The sequence below is a fragment of the Nothobranchius furzeri genome, chromosome 5, assembly GCF_043380555.1.
Source record: "Nothobranchius furzeri strain GRZ-AD chromosome 5, NfurGRZ-RIMD1, whole genome shotgun sequence".
Classification (NCBI taxonomy): Eukaryota; Metazoa; Chordata; class Actinopteri; order Cyprinodontiformes; family Nothobranchiidae; genus Nothobranchius; species Nothobranchius furzeri.
In genome coordinates, this window is record NC_091745.1 from 24,676,934 (window position 1) to 24,704,420 (window position 27,487).

The 27,487-nt window shown below is 43.3% G+C and overlaps 1 protein-coding gene across 1 annotated transcript in view; it reads right to left on the reverse strand.

Moving 5' to 3' along the window:
* Nucleotides 1-11,679: 11,679 nt before the first annotated feature.
* Nucleotides 11,680-27,487, reverse strand: part of LOC139069993 (uncharacterized) — a 452,948-nt gene continuing 437,140 nt past the window's right edge. Inside the window, exon 2 of the mRNA XM_070551508.1 lies at nucleotides 11,680-11,959. The gene's annotated coding sequence lies outside the window, so the exon portion shown is untranslated. The remainder of the gene's footprint in view (nucleotides 11,960-27,487) is intronic.

Below are 27,487 nucleotides of genomic sequence, written 5' to 3' on the forward strand. Positions count from 1 at the left end.
TTCACACAGCAATAGTATATAGCAGGAGTAATGCGATGAGGTCTGGGTCCAAGTACAATTTAGGACACATTGTGAAATTGTAGATCGTCTGTATCACTATGCCCATAGTCAATTGAAATTGATACCCTGTTTTATTATTTTAATTGGTTAGTTTGACTAACTGTTCGACTGTTTGTCTAACTGCCTCATATCTTTAGGAGTCATCTGTTCGAAAATTGATGACTGAAACATATCCCATTCAGCGTGAAATCCTCAACGATGATGATACCACTATTGCCGTTGTAAAGGACGAGTGGCCGTTCCTGTTTGAAGTTCCTCACCTGTTTGATCATGCATCTAAACTCCTTGGCTTCTCTGTACAAAACAAGCTGGCACAGGTGTGTTGTTATTGTTATTATTATGATTGTGCTGTGCTGCTCCATATGGAGAGAATTTTGTCTTTATTAATCAATCAAAAACGGATTTGCAACCAAAAAGAGAGTTGAGACCAAAAAAGATAAACTGGCAACCAATCAAATAGAATAACTTGGATGAACAATCAAATGGAATAGATTTGAGACCAAAAATCAAGAAGTGACAACCAAAAAGGCAGGACATTTGAGATCAAAACAGAACAGGTTATTTAAATTTTTTTTCAAAATTCTCTCCATAGCTCCAAACGAAAATGAGTGTTATTCTTATGTACTTGTACAAAATTAACACCTTGAACCTTCAACAGGAACTTTCCAAAAAAGAAAAGGGGATCAGTGACTTCCTTGACTACAAAGGGATGAAGACGGGCGAAGGTCCAATACAGCTCATCTGCGGCATTTCAAAATACTTCAAGGAAGACTCTTATAAACTCTTCCACAAAAAAGAGGTAGATGTTGTAGATTTTAAACTGTGTGCAAGATAATTATTTGCATCCAGTGGTGAACCGAGTAACCAACCACAGTAGGAAGTATAGATTCCCCTAATTGTGCTGCTGATATTCTCTATAAACTATTTACATTAATGTTTGTGCATAATGGCTACCTCTGTCTGATGAAGACACTAGCAGATAGTCAATTTGCCAGCAGGTTTGTGTGCACTGGAAACATTCATTCATGTATCATGTCTGTCACCAAAACAGATCTCTGCAGATCCTGAAGTCGAACTCCCAGTGACCCCATGAATCCTAATCAGAGGTTTGTAGTTAAATCTTTTTTTGTATCCCAGCAAGCTGTTGTTAGCTGTTGTTATAAGCTGTTGTTGTGTCATATTTATTAAAGAAATGTTTTGCTTGCCTTAAAATGTAGGATTTTTTTTTTTGTAAGTCGTACATGGTTTTTATCTGTGTTTAAGGTGACCAGCAATTCAAGATTGCTGTTGATGGGTTACTTGTCAATGACCACATCACCTCTCCCATTGTGGCCTTGAGCTACGTCTTCTCCATGTTTTATGTCTGCAACGTCCAATACCCACCGGAGATGGCTTTTACTCTCGAATTCATGCAAAGGTAAGCACTCATTGTTTGGAAATACTTTGTAAATGTGACTTTGCCGTGCCTTTCTGCACCTGACCTGCTTTTTGTCAATCTACACTAAACCCGTTTGTCTGAGATGTACAAGCTCAAAATGTGTCGCCACATGCTGTGAGCTTTTAGATCAGCTGTTATTGGCTTATGATCCCCCTGAATATGGATTTGTTCGGAGATTTTGTAGCTCCCTGTTGAAGACCATTGTTGGAATAAATGTGTCATATCTTTCTAAAGGGCAGGTAACATGCTTCTTGCTTTAAATAGTGTCCTAAGTCAATCAATAACAAAACAAACATAACATGATTCTAGTTGGGAAATGGAGCAAAAACATATTTTTTTCAGAATGGTTTGTTGACACAAAATTCTTTTGAGCTATCTCTTTAAAACCATTAGCACCTGAGACCAGGTTATGTCAGTGGTGGTCAAACCTTTTCATGTCAAAGACACACAAACTGAAATTTATTTGGCTGCAGACCCCAAACTCAAAATATGTTGCTCCAGGGACCATAGTGGACATAGTGGATTCATGCCCAAATGTTAATACTTGTACTGATGTGTAACATGCACTGAATGTGACAGTTTCTCCACTCCATGTCTGAATAACCCCCAGGACAGTCCGTGTTCAAATGTGCTGTTACACCTTTTGATAGGACAATGTCAACTGTGTTTTCTATCCCCTTCTGTGTTCTGTGCATTTATAATATCCCTGCATACACATTGAGGATGCATGCTGTCATGTGTTGGTGATAAGCAGACTTCTCGCTCTTGCAAACATTTCTGTATATGCACAGTGCGAATGCATGTGTCTTGAAAAGACAAAGGAAGAGATAAGCTTAGTCACTGGCACCAGCACCACAACAACATTGGGTTCTAGACAGATGATCAATTAGAATGATAGAGAGGTTCACACATAGGGGCATATTGAAGAAAACAATTGTAGGATTTTATTGAACTGCTCCACTCCTGTCAAGCCACACTACACGTGCAAACTTTGTCTCCATATCACTATTGTTTTTTTTTTCCTCAGAGTTTTCTTTGGGGTCAATCCTGAGCGAGGCTCCAAGGCAGAGAAGAAGGGGAAGAAACGGCACTTCATTCCTCCACAGGTGTGCAAGCTGGTTTCTCAGCTGAAGGAATTTGAATGCAAGCAGAAGGAATCTGAATGGGCCATTTGAGCTGTTCTCAGAGCTCAGAAAATACCTTTTTGGACTGAATGTACACACACACACACACACACACACACACACACACACACACACACAAACACACACACACACACACATACACACACACACACACACACACACACACACACACACACACACACACAGGCAAATCCAAAAACATGGGGTTTGGGAGTCGAAATACAGATTTTTACAGTATTAGGTGAGTTCAGATGTTTTATGCCCACAACACACATGCTGCAGTTTCAAATCCCCCATGTTAAGGGGGAGGGAAGGTGGGTGATATTTGTCATTCCGGTTAAGCTTTTCCTGTCATTGTGGAGTTGGAGGTGTAAGTTTTAATTTTTTTTTTTGTTTTAAGTTGTTTTAAGAGTTTTAAAAATCTCTTAATGGCATGTTGCACAGTCATCCTTCTAAGGTCATGGTTGTTATTGCTGCACTGATGTTTTATAGAAAAGTTGTATAATATAATACTTCTAATGTTCTATTTGTTTTTTGTAGAAAGGTCAGCCACTGGTTGCAGAGCTCTGCCTGTCGGTGTGATATGTGGAGTTGGAGGTGTAGGTTTCTGCATCCTCCTGGAGGGGCCTCCTCAAATTGCACTGACAGGTGAGACAGCAACAGCAATGCTGGCAGTTTTATTGTCTTATTTTGTCATTGTCTTTAACAAAACAAGTTGTTATTAATGCCTGTCAGCCTGTGGATGCTAAAAAGTTGCTAGATTTGGCATCTCCCTAACATGGCTGCACTTCTTTGAGAGAACAGCAGGTTTATGTATGTAAAATTAAAGGAAATAAATAATTGCTGTGATTCAACATTTGTGCTTTATTGATGGTAAACGGCATAGAGAATGGTACAGAATTAAACATTTTAGGATGACTGAAGTGTCCGTAAATGGTATGGATTGAGTACTTAAATAATACGGAATATTACATTTTAGGTTTGATGGAACTGTCCGTAAATGCTAAAGAAAAAGTCAGGTAAATCTACTGAAATATCTTTTATAGGGTTTACGGAACTGTCTGTGCAACAACGCAGAAATTTATGGAAAATACGGAATTTTCCATTTTCGGTTTGACGGAAATGTCCGTCAATGGTACAGAAAAACTCGGTTAAATCTACAGAAATATCCGTTTTAAGGTTTACGGAAGTGCTCGTACAATAACGGAAAAAGTGCTGGTAAATCTACAGAAATATCCGTTTTAAGGTTTACGGAAGTGCTCGTAAAATAACGGAAAAAGTGCTGGTAATTAATTACCAGCACTTTTTCCGTTTTATAACGGAATTTTTTTTAACAGTGTATGCTGACGATTGCCAGATTTACTCTCCATTGTGTCAGGAGAAAGGTCACTCTATTCAGTCCTTTGTCTCCTGTGTTAATGAGGTGAAGTCTTGGCTAATGTCCAACTATCTACATCTGAATGAGGGAAAGACAGAGCTCATTGTTTTTCACCCCAACAGCAGGAATGTGGATCGTTATGCTGATCTTGGCCCTCTTTCTCCATACTCAAAACCAGTTGTTACCAGTTTGGGGGTGAAACTTGATGTAGGACTTAAATTTGATGCTCACGTCAATTCTGTGATCCGGTCCAGTTTCTTTCACCTGAGACGCCTTGCTAAAATCAAGCATATGCTGTCGAGAGCTCACCTGGAGCAGGTACTGCATGCCTTTGTAATTTCTCAGCTTGACTACTGCAACTCTCTCTACGCAGGGTTGTGTCAGTCAACACTGCGTCGCCTACAGGTTGTGCAGAACAGCGCTGCCAGGTTCCTGACTGGGACCAGGAAACGGGACCACATCAGTCCAGTTCTGGCCTCCCTGCACTGGCTTCCGATTTCCTATCGCTCACAATTCAAAATACTCGTCTTTGTTTATCATTTCTTCCAGGGTGGTGCTCCCTCTATCTGGCCACACTCCTGAACAGACATTCCCCATCACGCGCTCTGCGCTCCTCTGACCAAGGCCTGCTCGCTGTCCCTCGGTCTAGGTGTCGTACCCGTGGGGACCGGGCTTTCTCAGTCCTAGCACCGTTACTCTGGAACCAGTTGCCACCCTCAGTTAGGCTGTCCCCTTCTCTGCCAGTCTTTAAGAATCACCTAAAAACACACCTCCTCCGCTTGGCGTTTCCAGAACATGTTTGATTATCTCCCTCTATTATGTTGAATCCATTCCACAGTTTTCATTGGTACACTCAATCCATCCACTCAATCCAATTGTGTTTCACACATTTGTATTTTACCGGAATGTTTCATCTATCTTGTTATTTCCATTTTGTATTTTGTAATTTGTATTTTGTAATTTGAATTTCTTTTATTGTTGATTTATTGTGTATAATTACAACTGTACCATGTTCAGCGCTTTGGGCTTCCTGACAGGGTTGCGGAAGGCGCTTTATAAATAAAGCTTTGATTGATTGATTGATTCATTGATAATTAAACTGAAGCAAACATCTTTACTGTGAACTAAATTTACTGTATATCTTCATTCCTTTTGCCGTCCTTTTTCATTTGATTTTTCCTACTGGGAAGTTAGAATTTCCGAGGAGAAAGCGAACGCACCATTAGCTGATAACAACGGTGGCAATGGAAGCGAACATATCAAGCTAACGTTATCTTAAACAGTTTATTTAGCTGCTGGAGCAGATTAAAATGATGATGCCTCACACTTAGATCGTTGTCACTGGTTTCATCTTCACCCAATCACCCGTCGCATTTAATAAAGTGAAGCCAAACTTTAGAGCTCGTTCATGTTCTTCTAGTCGGAAATTCGGAGTTCCGAGGAGAAAGCGAACGCACCATTAGCGAAACGGAAGCTAACATATCAAGCTAACGTTATGTTAAACATGTTATTTACCTACCGGAGCAGATGGGGATGTCTCACTTAGATCGTTGTCGCTGGTTTCATCATCACCCAGTTACCCATCACATTTAGTGAAGTGGACCCAAGCTTTAGCGTGCATTCTTTCTAAAATGCTGCTCTGTTTACAACTGGCTCGCAGCGAGCGACGACATAACGCTCTTGCGCATGTGCAGCTGCTTTGGCAAGTTCTCGTTATGTAGGACGGGTAACGAAACGAGGCACCGTTTGAAATGACGTGAATCGGTGCTCGGTCAGTACTCTGGAATTCGGTCGGTACCTTAAAAAGTACCGAATTCGGTACCCATCCCTACCCATGATGTCCCACAAGGTTCTGTGCTGGGGCCTCCGCTCTTCCTCCTCTATCTGCTTCCTCTTCAGCACATCCTGAGCTCCTTCAATGGAATCTCCTACCATTTGTGTGCAGATGACATCCAACTGTACATCTCCTTTAAGCCCCATGAGATGTCTAAGCTGCAGCTGTTACACACCTGCTTAGACTCTATTAAAACCTGGATGGCTGGGAGCTTTCTACAGCTGAATGAAGATAAGACTGAGATCCTCATATGTGCCCCAGACAAGCTGGTTCCCAAAGTCAGACTCTCTTGGTCAGCTTGCTTCTCACACCAAACCCTCTGTCAGGAATCTTGGTGTGACCTTTGACCCAGCTCTCACCCTGGATTCTCATGTCAGTTCTCTTGTTCGCTCTTTCTTCTTCCATCTCAGGAACATTGCTAAGCTGAGTCCCATTCTGTCCCGCTCTGAACTTGAGACAGTTCTCCACACCTTCATCTCCTCACGCTTAGACTACTGTAACTCTCTTTTCACGTGTCTGAGCAGAACCTCCCTGAACCGTCTACAGGTGGTTCAGAACGCCTGTGCTCGGCTTCTGACCAAGTCCTCCAAATACACCCACATCACCCCACTTCTCCTCCAGCTTCACTGGCTGCCAGTCAACTTCAGGGTTCATTTCAAGATCCCGGTTCTGGTCTTTATGTCACAATCAGAACTTGGAAGACCAGTGATGACACCAAACAGTAAAGTTCCTTAAAAAGTCTTTATTGGATGTGGCGTTACCAGAGGAGGGCGAGGCTGGAGACAGAGTCGGAGAGGAACCGTGGGCCAAAAACCAGAACGAGGCGAAGCAGGTAAATGGAGCAGGCTAGAGAAGGGGTCAAAGACAGGCGAGGGTTGAGATGGCAGGCAGAGCCTTAGGCACGGGTCAGGCGTGAAAACGAGGTCCGGAAGCTGTGATCAGGCAAGGTGCAAGGCTGGAAGATCTACTGACAAAGAGCGTTCAATAATCTGGCAGGGAACTGGTGGCTGGCTGGTGAATATATAGCAGTGGGATCATGTGTGTGAGATGAGCTGACGACAGGGTGCAGGTGATGGTAATTAAGTGGCTGAGGACTTGATAGAGGAGGCAGCAGAAGCAGAGGAGTGCGTAAGCCTGGGAGTCATTACACTTTAGGGCCTTACATGGACAAGCACCATTTTACATTGGTGATCTTCTTAGTCCCTACACCCCCAGCAGGTCCCTGAGGTCCAGTGACCAAAGCCTACTGGTTGTGTAGCGCACCAGGCTGAAGACCAAAGGTGACAGATCATTTGCTGCTGTGGCCCCCAAACTCTGGAACTCTCTCCCCCTGAGCCTGAGATCAGTGGACTCAGTGGTCTCCTTTAAAAAGCAGCTGAAGACTTACTTGTTCAACCTGGCTTTTGTACGACCTTCTTCATCACTCTCTTTATTCTGCTCTCCCCACCTATTCCACCTTCCTCAGGACCATAGCAAAGGGAGGATTTCTCTGAAAAAGCATTGAGTATAATTTTAATTTATTTAAGAGCAACTTGTTATGTACTAACCAGTGTTGTACGTTGTTAAAATTTAACTGAAGACATTCTTGGATCTCAGTTAAGCTAGGTTTCGAGCAGTATAAAATTGTGTCATTAGTATACAAAGGCACAGAACATAAAGAAACAGTGTGGTAAATCATTTATAAAGATTGATAATAAGAGAGGCCCCAAAGAGGAACCCTGAGGAACACCTTGAACAACTCAATGTTGTCTAGTCTGTGACCTGTTAAAAGCAACAATTTGTGAACTATTATGAAAAAGAAAGAAGTAAACCAGAGAATAGATGACCTTGATAAGCAAAATAAGTACAATTTGTCTAGGAGCAAGTAGTAGTCAACCAAATCAAATCCTTTAGATAAGTCAAGAAAAATAGGCCCTGTGGCCAAACAATTATCAAACCCTGAGTATATGTCATTACTGAGTTTCAACAGAGCAGTAGTAGAAGAGTGTTTGGAATCTTGATTGATAAGGCGATAGTAAATAGTTTTCTTCAACATAACTCGATAACTGACTGAATGTTAACTTTTCAAATATTTTCACAACTACATAATTATTGCAACTGGTTTATAGTTATTTGGTTCACATGAATCACCCCCCTTAAATAAAGGACAAATCTTAGTGTATTTCCACTCCTTTGGAACAGAGCATGTATCAAATGACTATATAAAAAGAATTAAGAGAGTATATGAAAGAACATCAGGAGAGAACTTAATGAATTGATTCTCAATACCATCAGGACCAGTAGCATTAGTTGAAGAGAGTGTTTATATATATATATATATATATATATATATATATATATATGGACCTCAGGGACCTGCTGGGGGTGTAGGGACTAAGAAGATCACCAATGTAAAATGGTGCTTGTCCATGTAAGGCCCTAAAGTGTCGTGACTCCCAGGCTTACGTCCTCCTTTACCAAAATAAAAATTGTATGTTTTAATGTTTAGCCACAACATTTTGGTTTCCCAGTTAAATATGGCAAAAATAAACATTTTTATTGTTATGATGAGCTTAACATTGTAGGTGTTATCTTATGCATTTGAAGCAACTCTTCTTTTTTTTTTTTAAAACCGTGTCCTGTCTGGCTGTGAAGCAAGCAGAATTGATGTCTGAATGCTGGTAACAAGCCCTACAGATTTATTCTCAGGTGGAGCATCAAAGCGTCTGCTTTAAATGTCACGCCTGATACTTCAAATTTTATTGTTATTGTCTTTGAATGCTTTGTAATTCCGACCAGACACGGAGACAGAGGTGAAAGAGAAAGGAAAAGACAAATGGTGGTGGTGGTGGTGGTGGTGGGGGGGGGGGGGGGTTCACAAAAGTAAACAATAATGAACAAGACTCTGCTTCTAGACCTGCAGAAAGAGAAGAGCAGAAAAAAATGGGACACACAACTATACATCAGGAGCAAGCTATCACTGCGTCAACGTGATGATGAAATATAAAATCAACTTTGTTTAACTGAACAATCACACGATAATAAATCACAGTGCATGTAGTGGCAACGACAGCCTTGAGACAAGTGTTGAACGTGCCCAAGCCCGTATTTTTGAGAGCACCATGTGAGCACCTGTGTGTGTACACGCGCTTGTTTATGTAAGGTTTCTCTATAGGAGCGTCCAATAGAGAGTGTGAGGGACCACAGATCTGCCCCCAAAGAAGCGTAGGAGACGGGAGGAGCTCCAAGTCCCAGAGATCCAGGCGCTGCCCCAGAACACAGGAACCCCAAGGGGACTGCAACCAGAAAGGCCCCCCGCCCCTCTCGAGAGGTGCAGAGGATCGCCCCGGGGGGCCACAATCAGCAGCCGGCAGAGCCCCGGGAGATATCAGCGGCAAGCCCACAGGCCCGCCCGCCACCCGCCGCCCCCCACCCCCTGGCCGGCCGAGCCCGGGGCCCAGCGACCCGGGACCCAGGGGCGACCACCCCCGCCGAGGACCCAGCAGAGCCCATGGACCCAGACCCCACCAGGCAGCCACCGGGATTGACCAGGCAGGCGCCAAAGATCTTAAACCCCCTGACCCGGGAGCCACGAACATTCAGGCAGACCAAGGCACCACACCCCACACCAGGTGTGGCGGGGGAGGGGAGACGAAGATCTATATCATCAAAGGAGGTCCCAGGAGACGGGAGGAGTCAAAGGCCCCACCTGACATATACAGTCATACACAAACACAGTCACACACTTCCTCCCTCATGCTCACACATACACATAAAACCAAAGACTTACAAAAATGCACGCCAGACACCCACTCATGCTCCCCATACAAACCCTATTCACTCTGGTCCCAGTACTGCTGCACAGTGGGTACAACCATCACCGGTTACCAGAGTTTGACCCTTTCTGCTGGGGTGCTGATGAGCAGGCTCCCCCGCCCAACGCCGAGCCCAGCAACCCACCATCCCAGACCCCAACCAGACGGTCAGATCTCCCTCCTAGTCTCCAGCCCCAGGAAGCCAAGCAACAACAGAGGTGTGCTTAGACCCCTAGTCTCCCTCCGCCTGCTCCATTATAGTGTTGTGTGTTGATGAGGTGCATTCCATGCTGTGGTGAGCGGGCAGTGCAGGCATTGTCTGGCCTATGCCAGCGGATTCCACCGCACCACCCCACTTGCACCCACAACCCTCGGTGTCTAAGTGCAGTTTAAAATTGGAAGTGGGCACCAGCACTCGGGAGGAGGCTGAGAAATCCCCCTGCCAAATGCCGTTGAATGTGCTCACTCCCAAGGCCCTAAATGTGTGTTTGCGTGGAATGCCGTCGGTGGAAGTGTATAAGGTGCAAATACAATTGGGGGGCAGGTTGCCACAGGAATGTGGAAATGGGGTCTATACCCGCACTCCCTGACTTGTCCACCCCCCAAGGTCCTATGTGTATGTTTGTGTGATGATGTGAGGGAGCAGGAGGAGAGAAATATGCGGGGATGGGGAGAAATGGCTGGTTGGGCTTAGCCCTCCAGGGAGCCAGCTCCCCCACTGGCCCCAATAGGCACCTCTGTTGTCAAATTGCCACCAAGGGCATGGAGACCCCAGCCTATCCCGCCAGGGCCCAAAGCAGCAGCATTACAGAGCCCCACAGAGTCCGAAGGCACCAACCCAGTCCCACCCCAGCAGAAAATTTATGCCCATCCCTGCATTTGCACAACTTCCAGAATATATAAGACATAGGACATCCAGGTAAGGTTGGGTCCTCCCCCTCCTGGACCCCCCCCCCCCCCCCCCCCCCCCCTTTTATGGAACAGCAGAGGAGCCAAGGTCTACATGAGGCCCCTGAATCCGGGCCAGGCACTGCTGCATGTTCCTGCCTTCTTCACGGCAGCATACATGTCAGGACCCGACCCCCCAAGGCCCCGCCCAGATCCCTGCACGGGGCCGGCCACCCCCACACCCCGGGTCCCCAGGCCTCCACCCAGACCCTCCTAGGGGCAATGCAGCCGCCAGGCAGTGACCCATGGCTGCCGCCAAGACCTCCAAGGGGCCCCACTCACGACCACCGGCAGCCCACCCCCCGAGGCAATCCAAGCACCTCCAGAGGGGGGCAACGGCCCCCCAGTCCCATACACCCCCAGTGAACCCACCTCCAGGGAACATCTGGATACTCCAAACTCAGACCCCCCACCCCCCACCCACATCATCCCGCAGGACAACATCAATGGTCCCACATCTTCGCTATATGATGGAACCGATCAAAGGAGCCCAGAGAGATTGATTTGAAGTGGAAGCAGAGGCTAAATCAAGTGCAATATGATCTAACAAAAGATTTCTTTACTGGTTAATGCAGAGAGTTTCTCTATTTTTCCAATTCAAGAGGATAGTTTTCTTAGCGATACATATGGCAGTCAGAACCACGTGAACCAAAGATGTTTCAATCGGGACATCGTCCAGGTTTCCCAGTAAACAAAGAGAGGGGGAAGTTGGGATATGACATTTCAGACATTTTGACAGATCCTCACATACTCTACCCCAAAATTCCTGGACAGGTGGGCAGGACCACAGTGCATGAATGTAATTGTCAGGAATGTTTGTGCAGTGTGTACAGGTGTCAGACGACACAAACCCCATCTTGAACATCCGATGACCTGTATAGTGTACTCTGTGTAGAATTTTGTACTGAATTAATTGTAAATTGAGGTGTCTGATCATTTAAAAAGTTTTTAAACAAGTTTGGGACCAGAAGTCCTGGTCAAAGCTAACTGACAGATCCACCTCCCATTTTTCAATAGGCATTGCAATTTTATTGTCTGTTTTGGACAGTGTCTTATATACTTTAGACAGTAGTTTGGGGGGTTTGAGATTATAAAAGTCATATACCCTTGGTGGTGTTTGTAATTCTATTTTATTGAGCTTAAATTTTTGTTTGACTACAGATTTAATTTGGTGATATTCTAAAAAGCTATTCTTATCCATTCCAAATTGGGAGACTATTCTATTAAATGGGAGGAAGTCCAGTGCTTCATATATGTGTTCCAGGTATAGGATTCCTTTGTTTTTCCAGTCCGGAAGGTTCATCATTTTGTTATTTTGCAAAATGTCAGGATTATTCCAGATAGGTGTGCATCTGCATGGTACTAGTGAAGACTCTGTCATCTTAAGATACTCCCACCATGCTGTCAGCGAGGTGCTGATACTAATACTTTTGAAGCTTTCATGTTTTCTTATGCTTGAGCTAGTAAATGGTAAGTCTGAAAGCTCTATCGTATTGCAAAGTGTCTGTTCTATATCTGACCAGGACTCATCTAGTGGGTTATCTTGCAACCATCTTGGTATATATTGCAGCCTGTTGGCTAAGAAATAATAATAAAAGTTGGGTAAATCCAGTCCTCCTCTGTCTTTGGTCTTCTGAAGCGTTTTTAAGCTAATTCGTGGAGATTTATGCTGCCAAAGGAATTTAGTATTTGAGGAGTCCAGAGATTTAAACCAGACAGCTGGTGGTTTGTTTGGGATCATCGAGAATCAGTAATTTATTCTGGGTAAGACCATCATTTTAATTGTAGCAACTCTCCCCATGAGTGATATTGGTAAGGATTTCCATCTTGCAAGATCATCTTCCACTTTCCTTAAAAGTGGGATGTAGTTTAGTTTGGTTAGATATGCTAACTTGGGAGAGATATTAATTCCCAGGTATGTGATATTCCCTGACTCCAATTGTGTATTAAGCAAATTGACAAATGAGAAATTAATTGGGAGAACTGTGGATTTTAACCAGTTTATAGAGTAATCTGAAACTCTTGAAAAAGAGTTTATCAGTTCTATTGCTTGGGAGAGAGAGGATTGAGAATTCTGGAGAAAGAGTAAAACATCATCTGCATAAAGACTGATCTTATGTTCTATTTTCTTACACTTTATCCCTTTAATATCTGTTGTTTGCCTAATTGCTGCTGCTAGTGGTTCGATAAATACAGCAAATGGTGAGGGGGAGAGTGGGCATCCCTGCCTGGTCCCCCTCTGAAGACAGAAGCTAGCTGATATTTGGTCGTTCGTCCTGACACGTGCTGTTGGTGAACTGTATAATGTTTGTAGCCAATTTATGAAGAAGTTCCCAAAACCAAATTTATGTAAAGTTGCAAATAAGAACTTCCAGTTAACTCTATCAAAAGCTTTTTCTGCATCTAGAGATAATATACTAGTTTCTATGTTTCTACTGTAAGAGAAATCTATCAAATTAAGTAATCTACGTGAGACTGTCTACCCTTAATGGAACCAGTTTGGTCAGGGTGTATTATGAAGGGGGTTACCTTCCCTAATCTTTTGGCCAGGGCTTTACAAATTATTTTGAGATCAACATTAATAAGAGAAATTGGGCGATAGCTGGTTGGAAATGCTGGGTCTTTGCCTGGTTTTAACAAGAGACTAATATTGGCTGAATTCATGTTTGGCTGTAATCTGCCCCTCTCTTCAATTTCCCTCACCATTCTGAAAAATGTTGGAGCCAGAATGATCCAGAATTCTTTGTAGAACTCTACTGGGAACCCGTCTGGGCCTGGAGCTTTCCTATTAGTCATGGATCTAAGGGCTTCCTGGAGCTCCGCTGATGTTAGTGGCGAGTCCAGGACTGTAACTTGGCTGTCTGATAATTTAGGAAGTGTTATCCTGTCAAGGAACTCATTGATCTCATTATCTGATGGGTTTATCTGTGGTGAGTACAAAGTTTGGTAAAAGTCTCTGAAGGTGTTGTTTATTCTTTCAGGGTCATTAACTATATTCCCGGTTGAGTCTTGTTGGTCTTTCTTCTGTTAGACCAAGCACGGGTACGGAGAAGATGGAGTTAAACACCTTTTGAGTTGGCAGAATGTGGAGTCAAATGATCAGAAAAGTCCAGTCACTGTTTCACCGCTCAAGAGGGGAGAGAGCTTTGCAACTTCAGCAGGTCCCGCGATCTGCTCCTGACAGTTGCTTCAGACACTCTCTCCGTTCTGCTGAAAACGGCTGATTTTTATTGAAGATTACAGGAATGTTACATACGCAGTTTGCCATGTACATACGTCATTGGTCATGACAGGTAAAAAATAACAGCCTTGTTAGTGGACAGTTAATTCATCACGAGAACATGCATCCTTGAGATTACTAGGAACATCCTGATACATGAAGATACATTTCACCGGTACCGAGAGGAAATTGAGAGGAGCTGGAATGTGCTCACTCCCTTCAAGGTTGCAGAACAGAACATGCTGCTGTAAATCTTTGTGTAGAGGCCTTGAGTATCTGAGCAAGTGTCCATAGCATAGAGTAATACAAATGAGCTTATAAGGTAAATATATAAAAGAAGCTTATAAGGTAGATACATATATTTTCAATCCCCTTTTTGAACTCTTTTAAGAGTTCAACCAAGATGTAGGAAATCAAAACAACAACACCAAATTTCATCAAAAAGAATCTAATAAGCAAAGTTTTAAAATACCAATACAAACAATCAATCAGATTACAGCTTCTCATATTTCTAGCAGTAAACTAATACAAAAAACATGATCATATATGTAACTGAACATGTTACAACATGAATGGATCGCATGCTCACCCGTATGAGGGCGAAAAACCCTAATTATCGTACGTTAATAGGGAAAATTCCCCCATGTCCTCCCATTTTGGGACGAACGCCTTTTGGCACAGAGTGGGCATGCCTAGGTAATCAATGATCAAAAAAATAAAAATAAAAACACAATCAAAAACTCATAGAAATGAACAGGTGAAAGGATTGTTACATAAATCACTGAACATTCTCACACTCTAACATCATCTTCTTCATCATGAGAGTCATCACTATCATCAGAGGGTTCCCCTCCCAAATAGATGTTAGGATTGGCTAGTAACAAGGGCATCTGGATAATTGGGTCAGCAGGTGGAGGAGAGATGGCAATGGTGATCAATCTGTACATTCAGTTTTAGAAATGCAATGAGCGTAAACATATATCTAATACTAAACAGGTAAATGAGTAATAATATAAAATGAGTAGTGGGTATAAAATATAACCCTTGTAAAATAAATGAGGGTGTGAAATAGAACCCAGATAAAATAAATGGAAGGTGTTAAATATAACCCTTGTAAGATAAATGAGGGTGTTAAATAGAACCCTTGTAGAATGTTCGTAGGGTGGTTACTTCTTCCCCCTGTTGAGGTCCCTCCACTGGCTCCAGGCAGCTGCAGGGGGTGATGATATCAAGATTCTCGTCCTGCAGGATGTGGTGGCAGCTTGGCATGCTACCTCGTCCCGCAGAATTGGTAGCTTGGCACGCTACTGTAGTCAGCTACTTCTCTTCCTGGTTTTTGGATCCTTTTTCTGGTTAGGCAGATGTCAGCTGCTTCTCTTCCTGGTTTGGCTCCTCCCTTTGTGACAGGTTCTCTTGGACCTCGGTCAGGGTGCGGAGTGGCTCTTCCGCTGCAGCACACTGGGTCCAATGGTACCAGGAGTCTCCTTTGCCGTCCAGCCGGACAGCGTGTGACGTCCTCTCTGTGATCCTGTAGGGTCCGGTCCACCTCGGTTCCGTCCACTTCTTTTTGGTGACTTTCAGCAGGACCCAATCTGTCCCAGGTTGTGGAGATGGGGCATCTGTGGTGGTACGGTCAGCCTTAACCTGTAACGAGAACTGAGAGACAAGACTATGCAACAGGTTATAATATGACCTTGAGTCGAGGGAGTCAGTCAGGTCAGCAGTCAGAGGTAATTTTGTGGCAGGTCCTGGAAACGGCCGTCCAGTCTGTAGTTCAAAGGGAGTGAACCTTGTGGTTTTGTTAACTGAGCTCCGCGTGGGCATCAGAGCAAAGGGCAAAGCTTCTAACCAAGTTAATTTGGTCTGTGCACAGATTTTAGCCAATTTGACCTTTAGCGTTTGATTCATCCTTTCCACCTTTCCCTGGGATTGGGGATGATACACTGAACCAAACTTGTGTTTCAATCCCAGCATGGTTTCAACCTCTTGTAGATCTTTGTTCTTAAAATGTGTCCCATTGTCCGATCTGATTTTTTCCGGGAACCCGTGTTGGGGAATGTAATGATTGATCAAACATTTGATGACTGTTTTGCTTTCTTCTTTTTTCGCAGGCCAAGCCTCCGGCCATCCAGTGTAGGCATCTACACACACTAGGAGATACCTGTAGCCTTTTACCCTGTCAATCATATCTGTGAAATCTATGATTATCTCTTTTCCAGGGCATGTTGGTATTGGAAATTGACCTTGGATTGGTTTCAGGGTGGGTTTAATGCCAAACTGAGTACATTCTGTACAAGTTTTAACCAAATATCTGGCCATGTCTGTTAGGTATGGATGCCACCAGGGGGACAAATTTCTCATCATCTGTGCTACACGAACATGTCAAACACCATGTGCTTCTTCCATTGCTGTTTGCCTGATGCCAGGTGGTAGTAAGGGTCTACCATCTGGACTTCTCCAAACATCTGTGTTAGTGGCCCCTCTTGCCAACCATAAAGTTTTTTCCTGTGCTGAAGCTTGATCTTGCATGTCCTTCAGTGTTTCTTTTGTGATGGAGATCCTAGGATCAATGCTTTTTCCAACAGTTACTGTCTCAACCACTAGGTTATATACAGGAAGATATTCAGCTGTTATCTTGGCAGCTCTATCTGCCTCCTGATTTCCCTTAGATATAAAGTCAGAGCCCTGACTATGTCCTTTGCATTTTATCACCGCCACTTCTGCTGGAAGGAATAAAGCTTCTGCTAGTTCCCTCATCTCAGACTCATGTTTTATGGGTTTCACCCCAGCAGTCACAAAGCCAGCTCTCAACCACTGTTTCAATTCAACATGTACGGCTCCTACAGCATAAGCTGAGTCACTGTAAATATTTACTTTCTTCCCTGTACTCATTTTGAGAGCGGCAATAATAGCTAACACTTCTGCTCTCTGTGCTGACTGTTGTCCTTTCAGCTTTTCCGCTCCTGCAGTGAACCACTCGACTGTAGGGAGTTGCTCTACTACTGCCCAGGCAGCTTTTAATCCATCATTGTCATCTCTGTAGCAACAGCCGTCTGTGAACCAGTTCTTATCAGGATTTTGTAGTGGGATTGCACTTAAATCTGGCCTGACTTTTTCTTCTATTGCTGTTCTTTGTTCGCACGAATGAGGTTCCCCATTACCCATGTGATCTGCCATGTTTATCCCTTCATGTGTGTAGGTGATGTGTGGGGCCTCTAGGATCTTACTGATTTTTCTTTGTCTTAGTGGGGTCATGGTGAAAGCTTGTGATGTAATGTAAGCTACTACACTGTGTGTTGTTAGTACTTTCAGAGGATAGCCCATTACAATATGTGCTGTTTTTTGTAAAATTTTTGCAAGGCCTGCTACATGTTGTGTGCAGGGTGGGTGTCTTTTTTCCATGTTATCTAGCATGACACTTATGTACATCAAGACTTGTCTCTGACCTCCCCCTTTTTTCTGGAACAGAACTCCATTAACATGAGTTTCTGATCCAGAAACATCAAGGAAAAACGTAGACTTGTAGTCTGCAGTAGCTAAATCACTAGCAGTGGAGAGTTGTTGTTTAAGTTTTATGAAAGCTTCTTCTGCTGGAATAGTCCAGTTCAGGTGAGCTGTGAGTTGACGCATCCCAAAAGGTGCTATGAGAGCACGTAGTGGGGCAGTGAGACCAACATAATTAGGGATGAAGTGTCTACTGTAGCCTGTCAGGCCTAGGAAAGATAACATGTCTTTGACTGTTTCAGGTTTAGAGTGATGGAGAATGGAGTTTCTGTGATCTGGTGACAATGACACACCAACTTGTGACACCATTCTGCCCAAAAATGATACTTGTTTCCTGGCTATTTGAAGTTTGGACCGGCTGACCTTAAATCCAAGCTTGGCCAAATGAGTTAGTAATGTTTGAGTAGCTTGCAGACAGGAGCCCGCAGAGGGCGCTGACAGGAGCAAATCATCAACATACTGCACTAAAACACAGTCATCAGGTAGGGGGCATGTGTCTAGGAGCTGACGCAAACATTGGTTGAACAAACCAGGTGACAGGGTGAACCCTTGTGGCAACCGCGTGTATCTGAATTGCTGCCCTCTGAATGTGAAAGAGAAAATGTCCCTCAGAGACTCATGAAGTGGAAGACAAAAGAATGCATTTGCCAAATCTATGCAGGTAAACCATGCATGTGAAGGTGGTAAATTTGTCAGAGCCACATATGGGTTAGGGACGGGAAGTGAGTCTGTGTTAAGTAGGGCGTTTATACGACGCAAGTCATGGACCATTCGATATTTACCAGTATTTTTCTTTTCTACAGGTAAAATCGGAGTGTTCCATTCTGACATGGATGGCTCCAACACCCCTGCCTGCAACAGGCCATTGATGGTGTCTGCTATCCCTTCTTCAGCATATGGTTTGTGTGGGTATTGTGGAACCCACAGGGGAGCATGATCTTTCAGGTGAAAGGTCACAGGTGGGATGGACACCAACCCAACATCGGTGGGGCCTGTTGACCACAGGGAGGTGGGGAGCGAGTCTAACATTGTTAGAGCATCAGGGTGATCGGTTCGTTCACGGCCATGAGATCTGCTAATAGTTTCCTGATGTAAATGTGTCGAATTAGTACAAACCGCAGTGATTTTAAATGTCTGAGTCGAGTCTGAATACGACACTTGTGGAAGAGGAGTTGAACGCCAATTAGTGGTTGCTAAGGAACGTTTAACCATTCCTCCTAGTTCTTTTGCCTGATGGGCTGGATGTAAAGCAAGAGAGACATGAGGTACTGCCTCATCTTCCATCATGTACCATGCCAATTGTTCCTGGGTTAGGTTGGCTGCCGCGGCCACACCTTCTGGTGCAGCATAAATATCTGTTGTTTGTACACACCATTGCTGTCCCTCTAAATGATTTTGGAAGGCTTCCTTGTACCAAACTGAATCATGCCTGTCATAGAATAATGTTAGGTGAGGAGGGTCAGGGGGAGAAACATAAGGATGGACCTGAGTCAGCCAGGGTTTCCACTGCTGGTACAGAGTCATTAAGCCAGGAGTGTCCTTGGTTTCTGTGTCCAACAGAGCCCAATAAATCTCAGCACAGTTTGATATGTCAGGCAGTTTTTGGGCCAAGTATATGCCATCACTGGCTTCTCCGGTGCAGGGCAAAATAGTCCCTTCTGGTAGAGTGACAGTAAGTCCCGTAGGACCACACAAAATGGTGGCTCCAATTTTGATGAGGAGATCTCTTCCTAGTAAGTTGACTGGAACTGTTGGTGAACAGACGAAGCTGTGCAGTACTGTCTGGTTTCCCACCGTAGTTGGGAGTGGCAGGGAGAAAGGCAGAGTTTGTTGTTCCCCAGAGAAGCCCGTAACTGAGATAGTGCGTGTAGATGTCTTAGAGGGCGGCGCAGTTTGTATGGTGGAGCAGGTGGCACCAGTGTCAACCATAAATGGTTGATGTTGTCCATCTACAGTTATTGACAGCAGGTGGTCTGCCGTGGCTCCCTGACCGTCGGAGTTTCTCTGTGGGGCGTCCTATTGTCTTGGACCACCCTCCCACTGTTCCCAGCCCATCATTGGCATCTGGGTGTGGGGTCCGGTAGGCCCTCCTCGTCCTGAAAAGGTGCCTCTGCCTCGACCTTCCTTTTGTGGGCTGTATGGCAAGGGGCAGTTCCTGTACCAATGTCCTGGTTGACCACAGTTATAGCAAATGTCTTGAGCACGTGGTCCCCCTTTGCCGCCTACTGGCCTCCACTGTCCCCTTCCCCTGAAACCGCCTCTGGTTCGACCAGCAAAAGGTGGTCGCTGGGCAGCATATGGGTTGGGTGTGTTTACATATGGCCCTGAATATTGTGGCTGTGGCTGCCCTGAATATGGTGGCTGCGGCTGCCAAGCTATAGGTGAAACCTGATCAGGGAGTGTCTGCTGTGGTGGGGGTGTGGCTGTGGACGCAACCATTTGTTTCTTAACCTTGTCCCCCTTTTCTCCTAAAGTCTTTTTTGCGGCTTGTAATTGGACCCTGAGCAATTGTTTTTGTAAATCTTCTAAGTTATCAGAGTCTTTTTCTTCCTTTACCTGCATTTTATTAAGGTTAAAAATAAGATGTTTTTTCCATTTGCTAAAATCACAATCCTGCAAATCAGGGTTGTCCTCCATTTTCTGAGTCACCGAGTCAGGGACTCCCTTCAGGACTGCATTTTTAAACCACATACTGCTCGTGCCCCGTTTAGATGGGTGCTGGCCAGTTTGGGCCACCCAGGTGTCAATGGCTTGGTTCAGGTAAATTGAAGGATTTTGTTTAGCATCCCATTTAAATTTACACATTGAGCTGCTATCTTTCAGCGGAAACATCTTTCTGACTGCTGGGACTAATTGAGCTATCACTCTACCGAGAGGTACAGAATTAGAATCACGAGTTGTGCCAGCATCCTTCTCTAAGGCCTCCGCCTGTGAGCGTGACGTGCATCTAGTGATTACTGCTCTGAAGTCTCCCAATGCAAGATCCTGTCCAGCAGTGAGGGTGTCAAAGTCTGAGAGCCAAGTGTTTCCACCCTCCTGTATGTCTGGTAATTTATCTATTAAAGCCTGAATGTCCCCAAGGGAATACGGCTGATAGACTTTCTGGGCGTTGGGTTTATTCTGCACCAGGGGTAATTGGTAAGTGGGTGGTCCCATGGACCTAGTGTGTCTTCTTTCTGGTTCTGGGGATGGAGGGCGGGAAAGCAAATCCCCTTCTCCCCCAAACTCTTCCTTAGTGGGCGGCTCTGGCCATTCCTCCTCTAGGAGAGATTCATGACTCTGACTGGCTGCTGGAGGGGGATCAGATGATTCATGCCCTACCAGAACCATCTTAACCACTACACTTTTATTAGGGTCTTCCTGCTCTTCACCTTTTAACTGGGAGGATGCAAAAATTGGTGTTTGCTTTTGATCTGGTGCTTTAGGCCATACTGGTGGGCAGTTTGCCCAAGGTGCTGGAGGGGGAGCATGGGAGCTCATACCCGTGCTATAGTCAGGTGCGACCAGGCCCTGATTGAAGTAGGGAGTGGTGAATTGTTTTTGTGAGTTATCTATTTCCTGTCGTTTAGCTCTTAATTCGAACGGTGCAGCTGGGTTGGTTGCAGACGGACTGCTGTTTAATGTTTCATTGCTTATCAGAAAAGGATTATGTGTCTCAGGGGCTGAGGGCCTGACTTTAACGTCTGATCCTGAGGTCATAGTTACACTTGACCACTCACTCATATTATCAAGCGGGACTTCAGGCTGAATGTCCAATGTACCGCTTGTAACTTTAATTAATGGATACATTCCAGCTGTCGAAGAGTAAGGAGGTGGAGATTTATGCTCCTTCTTCACCTTTTTCATGTTAGGCCTGGCGGCGTTCCATAACATTATCCACTGCATGTATTTACTCACACGAGCTGCCTGCTTGTCAACCTCACTTTTTACTTTCTTTCTTGTCAACACTCCAGCTTCCCTCAGAGTCTCTGCAGCTTCCTGCCTTTTATCTCTCGCTTCTGCAGCCTTCACTTCCCAAATCTTGCTCCAGTTACCTCTGCTGTTAACATCTACTCCTTTTTCCTTCATCGCCTTTTCTGCTGACTTTCTCAATAAAACCTTATTTCTCGTGGCTTCAACTGGGCTGCTTGTCAAATTTATTACAGTCTCCATGCAAGCTAATTGCTCTCCCAGTGTACTCAGAATGTCATTAGGTCCCCATCCATCATCCTCCGTTCCACAATCATATTCTTTTTCCATCATTCTGTTAGTATGTTGCTGATTTTGGTGACAATTTGGACTGACGAGGGTTTCAGCCCATAGGGGGCTGTAACTCACCAGTATTAATTAGTGAGACAGTGCCAATGACCTTTGTGGTATTTCCTTCTTCAACCGTATTTCAGGTGAGGAAATCTTGCCTAGAGCATCCACAAAGGCGCGCTGTATTTCTCTCACTTACACATACAATTTGTTAGTACAGTTCATTCATTCATTACCCAACTTAACTGCGGTGGGTGTGGTGATTACCGCTTATTCAACTAATCCCTATTAGCTGTGATATGAAAAATCTATGTGTTTTTACACTTATCCTTACTATCTGCACTTGTGAGTGCAGATAATATGTTTGCTAAGCCTAAAGAGACTCATTCACTCTCATTTGGAGTTTATTCTGTCTCTTTTATTATGTAATTCAAGTTAATCAGTCAGCTCCCTCTGTTTTACCGACAAAGCTGATTGAGACTTGACATTCATACAGCGTGTTCTCTAACTATAGCGTGTGTTTTGTGTCAAAAAAAACAGTTTCATAACAACATTGCTCATTTCATGCAGAAACAGTTAAAAACATTGCTCATTTCATGCAAAAACAGTTAAAAACATTGCTCATTTTATGCAAAAACAGTTACCTTAGAACATTTTTCTCATCTCATGCAAAGGTCCTCGACCTTTAGAATTTAGGGAGCTCTCTCTCTAGCCTCCCAGGCCCTTAACCCGAACCAGGTCCTCGACCTGTGCCATAAAATTTAGGGAGCTCTCTCTCTAGCCTCCCAGGGCCTTAACCCGAACCAGGTCCCTGACCTGCAGTATTTTAGGGTTCCCACCCCTAAGGCCTTACCCTAGCTTAATATAACCTCGTTATATTTTCTATTCACTCGTCAGCAAATAGTGTGGTCAGCCACGACCTGGAAAATGGAATTTTAGGACCTTGTCCTAGGCCTCCAGCCTCAAACTCTGTTCTCTTTCCTTATCTCATTTATCATTAAAACATTGTAAAAAATCCTTATCTTATTTTACCATTAAACCATTACAAAAATCTCTTATTTTTTCTGGACTTGTCTCCACTTTCTTCTCCAACTATTATTTTAGGACCACAGCTACTATGATTCTGGACACAAAGGCTTTGGATAAATCCAATAGGCAGATTTTAGATAAAAGGCTCTGCTTACCTTATTTCCACCGCGGTGTTTTTGTGCCAAGATCGTTCACTGGGTCGGTTGGTCGAATCGTCCTCCAAAAACTCCTTTTTCTTCAGAAAGAAAAAATCCTATTCGTGACGCCAACTTTTGTTGGTCTTTCTTCTGTTAGACCAAGCACGGGTACGGAGAAGATGGAGTTAAACACCTTTTGAGTTGGCAGAATGTGGAGTCAAATGATCAGAGAAGTCCAGTCACTGTTTCACCGCTCAAGAGGGGAGAGAGCTTTGCAACTTCAGCAGGTCCCGCGATCTGCTCCTGACAGTTGCTTCAGACACTCTCTCCGTTCTGCTGAAAACGGCTGATTTTTGTTGAAGATTACAGGAATGTTACATATGCAGTTTGCCATGTACATACGTCATTGGTCATGACAGGTAAAAAATAACAGCCTTGTTAGTGGACAGTTAATTCATCACGAGAACATGCATCCTTGAGATTACTAGGAACATCCTGATACATGAAGATACATTTCACCGGTACCGAGAGGAAATTGAGAGGAGCTGGAATGTGCTCACTCCCTTCAAGGTTGCAGAACAGAACATGCTGCTGTAAATCTTTGTGTAGAGGCCTTGAGTATCTGAGCAAGTGTCCATAGCATAGAGTAATACAAATGAGCTTATAAGGTAAATATATAAAAGAAGCTTATAAGGTAGATACATATATTTTCAGTCTTTAACAGCAGATATGGTAGTTTTCTCTTTATTTATTTTTAGTTGGCCAGCTAAGAATTTACCTGATTTATTACTATGTTCAAAGTTTTCTATTCGTAGTCTTTGTGCTAAAAATTGTGTTTTTTTGTCAATAATTCCATAAAGTTCTAATTTAGCTTTACGTAATTTGCTCATTAACTCTTCTTCTGTGGATGCCTCTAAAGACTTGATGATTTCTTCTAACTCCTGAATACGTTTGTTTTCTGTTTTTTTCCTATGTGATGAGAAAGAGATTATTTTACCTCTCATCAATGCCTTTCCTGCCTCCCAAAGAATAGATGCTGATGTTCCAGGCAGGTCATTATGTTCTAAATATAAAGCCCACTCCTTTAAAAAAAATCAATAAAACCTTCGTCTTTAAGCAGTGATGTATTAAACCTCCAGTTTTTGCTTGGTGGGATTGTCTTCTTATTTACCAGAGTTAAAGAAACCGGAGCATGGTCGCTGACAGCAATGGGGTGTATCTCAGTGTCTGAAATGTCAGCCAACAATGAGCTGCTCACTAGAAAATAATCCAAATGTGAATGAGAGTGATGGGCGTGTGAAAAAAAGTATACTCTCTACGGTTAGGATGAAGAGATTGCCATGCATCACAAAGCCCATAATCACTCATGTACTGTTTAACTATGTTAATGGATTGCCAATTGCGCTGAGTCCCAGCTGTACTGAGCCTGTCTGTTAAGGAATTCATCCAAAAATTAAAATCACCTCCAAGTATAAGTGGACAGTCCAAGTGTTCGGAGAGTACAGAGAAAAAATTATGAAAGAATGGAGGGTCATCGATATTTGGACAGTATATGCTGATGATACATAAGCGTTGGTTCTGTATAGATATTTTTAACATTATAAATCTACCCTCTGGATCAAAGACTGTGTCCAATACTGTGAAATTTATGTTTTTGTGTATTAAAATAGCTACACCTCTTTGCCTAGAGTTATAGCAGGCAGAGAACATGCTGGGAAACTCAGGTGTCCTAAGTTCATCTGCGGATGTGGCAGATCTAGGAGTCTCTTGTAACAATATTACGTCTGCTTGCACTCTCTTTAGCTGATCAAAATTTTTTTATCTCTTCTCTCTAGAGCCAGCTCCATGTACGTTCCATGAGACAAACCTTAGTGCACCCATAGATGTGTGTGTGAGTAGCTATAATATGACGCCTTCATGTGTATGAGAAAAGATAAGTAATTAAACGCATACATTAATCTTATAGTAAATAATAATAACAAGGGTATTGTTATATTCATTATTATCATTTGCAAAATTAAATATAATAATAATAGTAGTAAAAAAAACAATAATTAAAAAAAAATCACCCACAACATTAATATAAAAATATTAATGCTGATAATGATAAAGTAAAAATAAATAATAAAAACTACAACAACAACAACAACAACAATAATAATAATAATAATAACAACAATAACAATAACAAGACAAGCCCAACAGTGTTTTGATTGTGCAATGAAACGCCTTAGGCTATGTTGAGGGTCTGACCTCATGAGGAAATTACTATGCAGTGATTTTCTCCAAAATGACTGTGCTTCAATTGCTCTGAAAAGCAAATAATCACATCGGCGCCAAGAAACTTCATTTCCCATGATGCTTTGCACACGGAAGCATTGTGATGATGTCACCGCCTAATACCAGAAACACGTTCTGCGCATGTGCGGGAGGCCGTGGAGCTTTTCCCGCGAACTAAGACCATAAATCTTCAGCAGAGACAAAGAAACCTCGTTCTTTTGCCCAGGATAACTGGCGGTAAGGACACGCTTGTCGAACGCTCCGACTCCCTTGAGCACACGGAAGCTCTAAGTGCCCAAGTTGAGCCGACGGAACTGCTGGAAACTACACTCCAACTCCATCAGGACCTGACTGGGAACGAGCGGAGCTCCATCCAGCTCTCAGAGACGCTGTAAGTTGTCAAACTCAGCCCAAAAGAAACTTCGTTCTCTTTGTGTCCAGCCCGTTGGAGAAACACTCGTGGGGCCAAAACAACGGAGAAAGCATCAAACCGACGGACGACGCCAAACTGCGGAGAAACACGGAGAACCGTCAAATCAAAAACAGCGGGGGACGCCTTGCTGTTCTGGTGATCAGAAAACTCATTTCTCTCTCTCCTTTTCTTCTCCCGTTTCCTCTATAGTCCAGAATAAGCAATAAAACCGCGCTATTGCTTAAAAAGTAGCTTCGTGTTTTCCTCTTTCGTTCCCAAACACGTCCGTCGGGTCATTTTGAATAAATAAACTGCTTATTTATCATTGTTTGAATATCTTTAAACGTTTCCTACTATTGCCAAGTGGTGAAACTAAAAGATATTAACTTGTGATTAATCTTTTGTGTTGTTTCATGATCATTTGAAATGTTTTGAGTGAATTTAAGGTTAAGTTACTTATGATTCTAAGTGCCTTGGAAGTTAAAGTGCAAGTTGCCACCCAAACTTTAGCCAGACAAAGGGGTCAGCCATCTTGCATACAGACTCCACTTTAGAAACACACACACACATACATACACACAAAACACCTTGAACATTATTTTGAATATACATCCTTTTATTATATCACATGGTTATTATTCATTTATGCCACTGTCTATTCATTTGACAAATTGTTAATTAAACGTTATAAAATTCAGATTTTCGTCTCCAGTAGCTTTGTTGTGTCGAAGAGAAGTCTCTGCTCCAAGGATTCTACGAACTTCAAGAAAGACTGATAAGAGTTTTGGATTCAATTTTTCCCGTTTGAAGGGAATGGTGCCCCGTATATCTAAGAATATCTTAATTAATTAATAAATCAGTAAATATTCCCATATTTACAGAATTTATTGAAGAATCCAAAAGTAATTAATTAATTACTAATTACTCGCTCCTAATAACCCCAACATTAATTGGTGCAGCCCGTGTGAGGCTTGGATACACAGAGATTTCTATCCGGCACAAACAAACAAATAAATCCAAAGAGCTTGAATTAAAAATAATCAGTTGTTCAGCCTTGAACCAGCAACAGAGTGGTGCTGATTTCGCTGAGCAGGAAGCTGCATCGAACTCTCACCAGTAACTCAGTGCTTCTTTAAAGGTGCAACGTGTAAATTAATTCTGGTTGACTTTTAGGTTAAAATTCAGTTTTTCCTTAAAGGTGCAACGTGTAATTAATTCTGGTTCACCTTTTAGGTAAAAATTCAGTTCTTCATTAAAGGTGCAGTGTGTAAGTAATTCTGACTAACCCTTTTAGGCTAAAATTAACTGCTAATTTAGAGACTTTAACTCACAGTGGCTATTATAACGAACTGAAACCTTCACTCAAAGACTGATAACACCCTGTTTGCTAATATTCTGAAGGAATAACTAGCATATTTAACACTGCAAGTGTTGTAAGACGTTGCTACGGCAACGCACCAGCTTTTGCTAAAATACTGAAAGGAATAGTATTTTAAGCGTCAGTCACGGCATTCCGTGCAATCTTAAAACGCTAAAACCTGTGCGCATAAAGGTTAATTTAGTGTTTTTCTGCTACAAAGCTAGCAGTTGCTGCCCAAAAGGTGCAGCTTGAGCTATCTGCAGAAGCTCTACTAGGCTATTTTGGTTCGGTTGTTAAAATGGAGGGACAGAGTAGTGAACTGACCAACTCCCAGCAACCAGATGGCGCTGCGGCCCACAAATGTGAACCTGGCCTACTTTCTGGACAAATATTGTCCAAACTGGTCGCGGTTGCTCGAGAACCCGACTACCCTTCTAGGGATTTCACTGAAGAACAGCGTAGCGACGAGCTAGAAGCTGTAATTGATCAAATAGAAAACCTGGATGGTACAAAACCAATCGAGGTTCACTTAGCTAAGTTAGCCCTGATCCTCTATCAGAGAGGACTCCAACGTGGTCAGAAGATCATGAACCTCCAGAGTATGCTAGCTGAAAAACAGCGAAATGGAAGGCTGATCGAGGAAGACAACACCAGCACCGATTCTGGGGAAGATGGGGAGAAGACCCCGCCCCCTTCTGCTGATGACAAC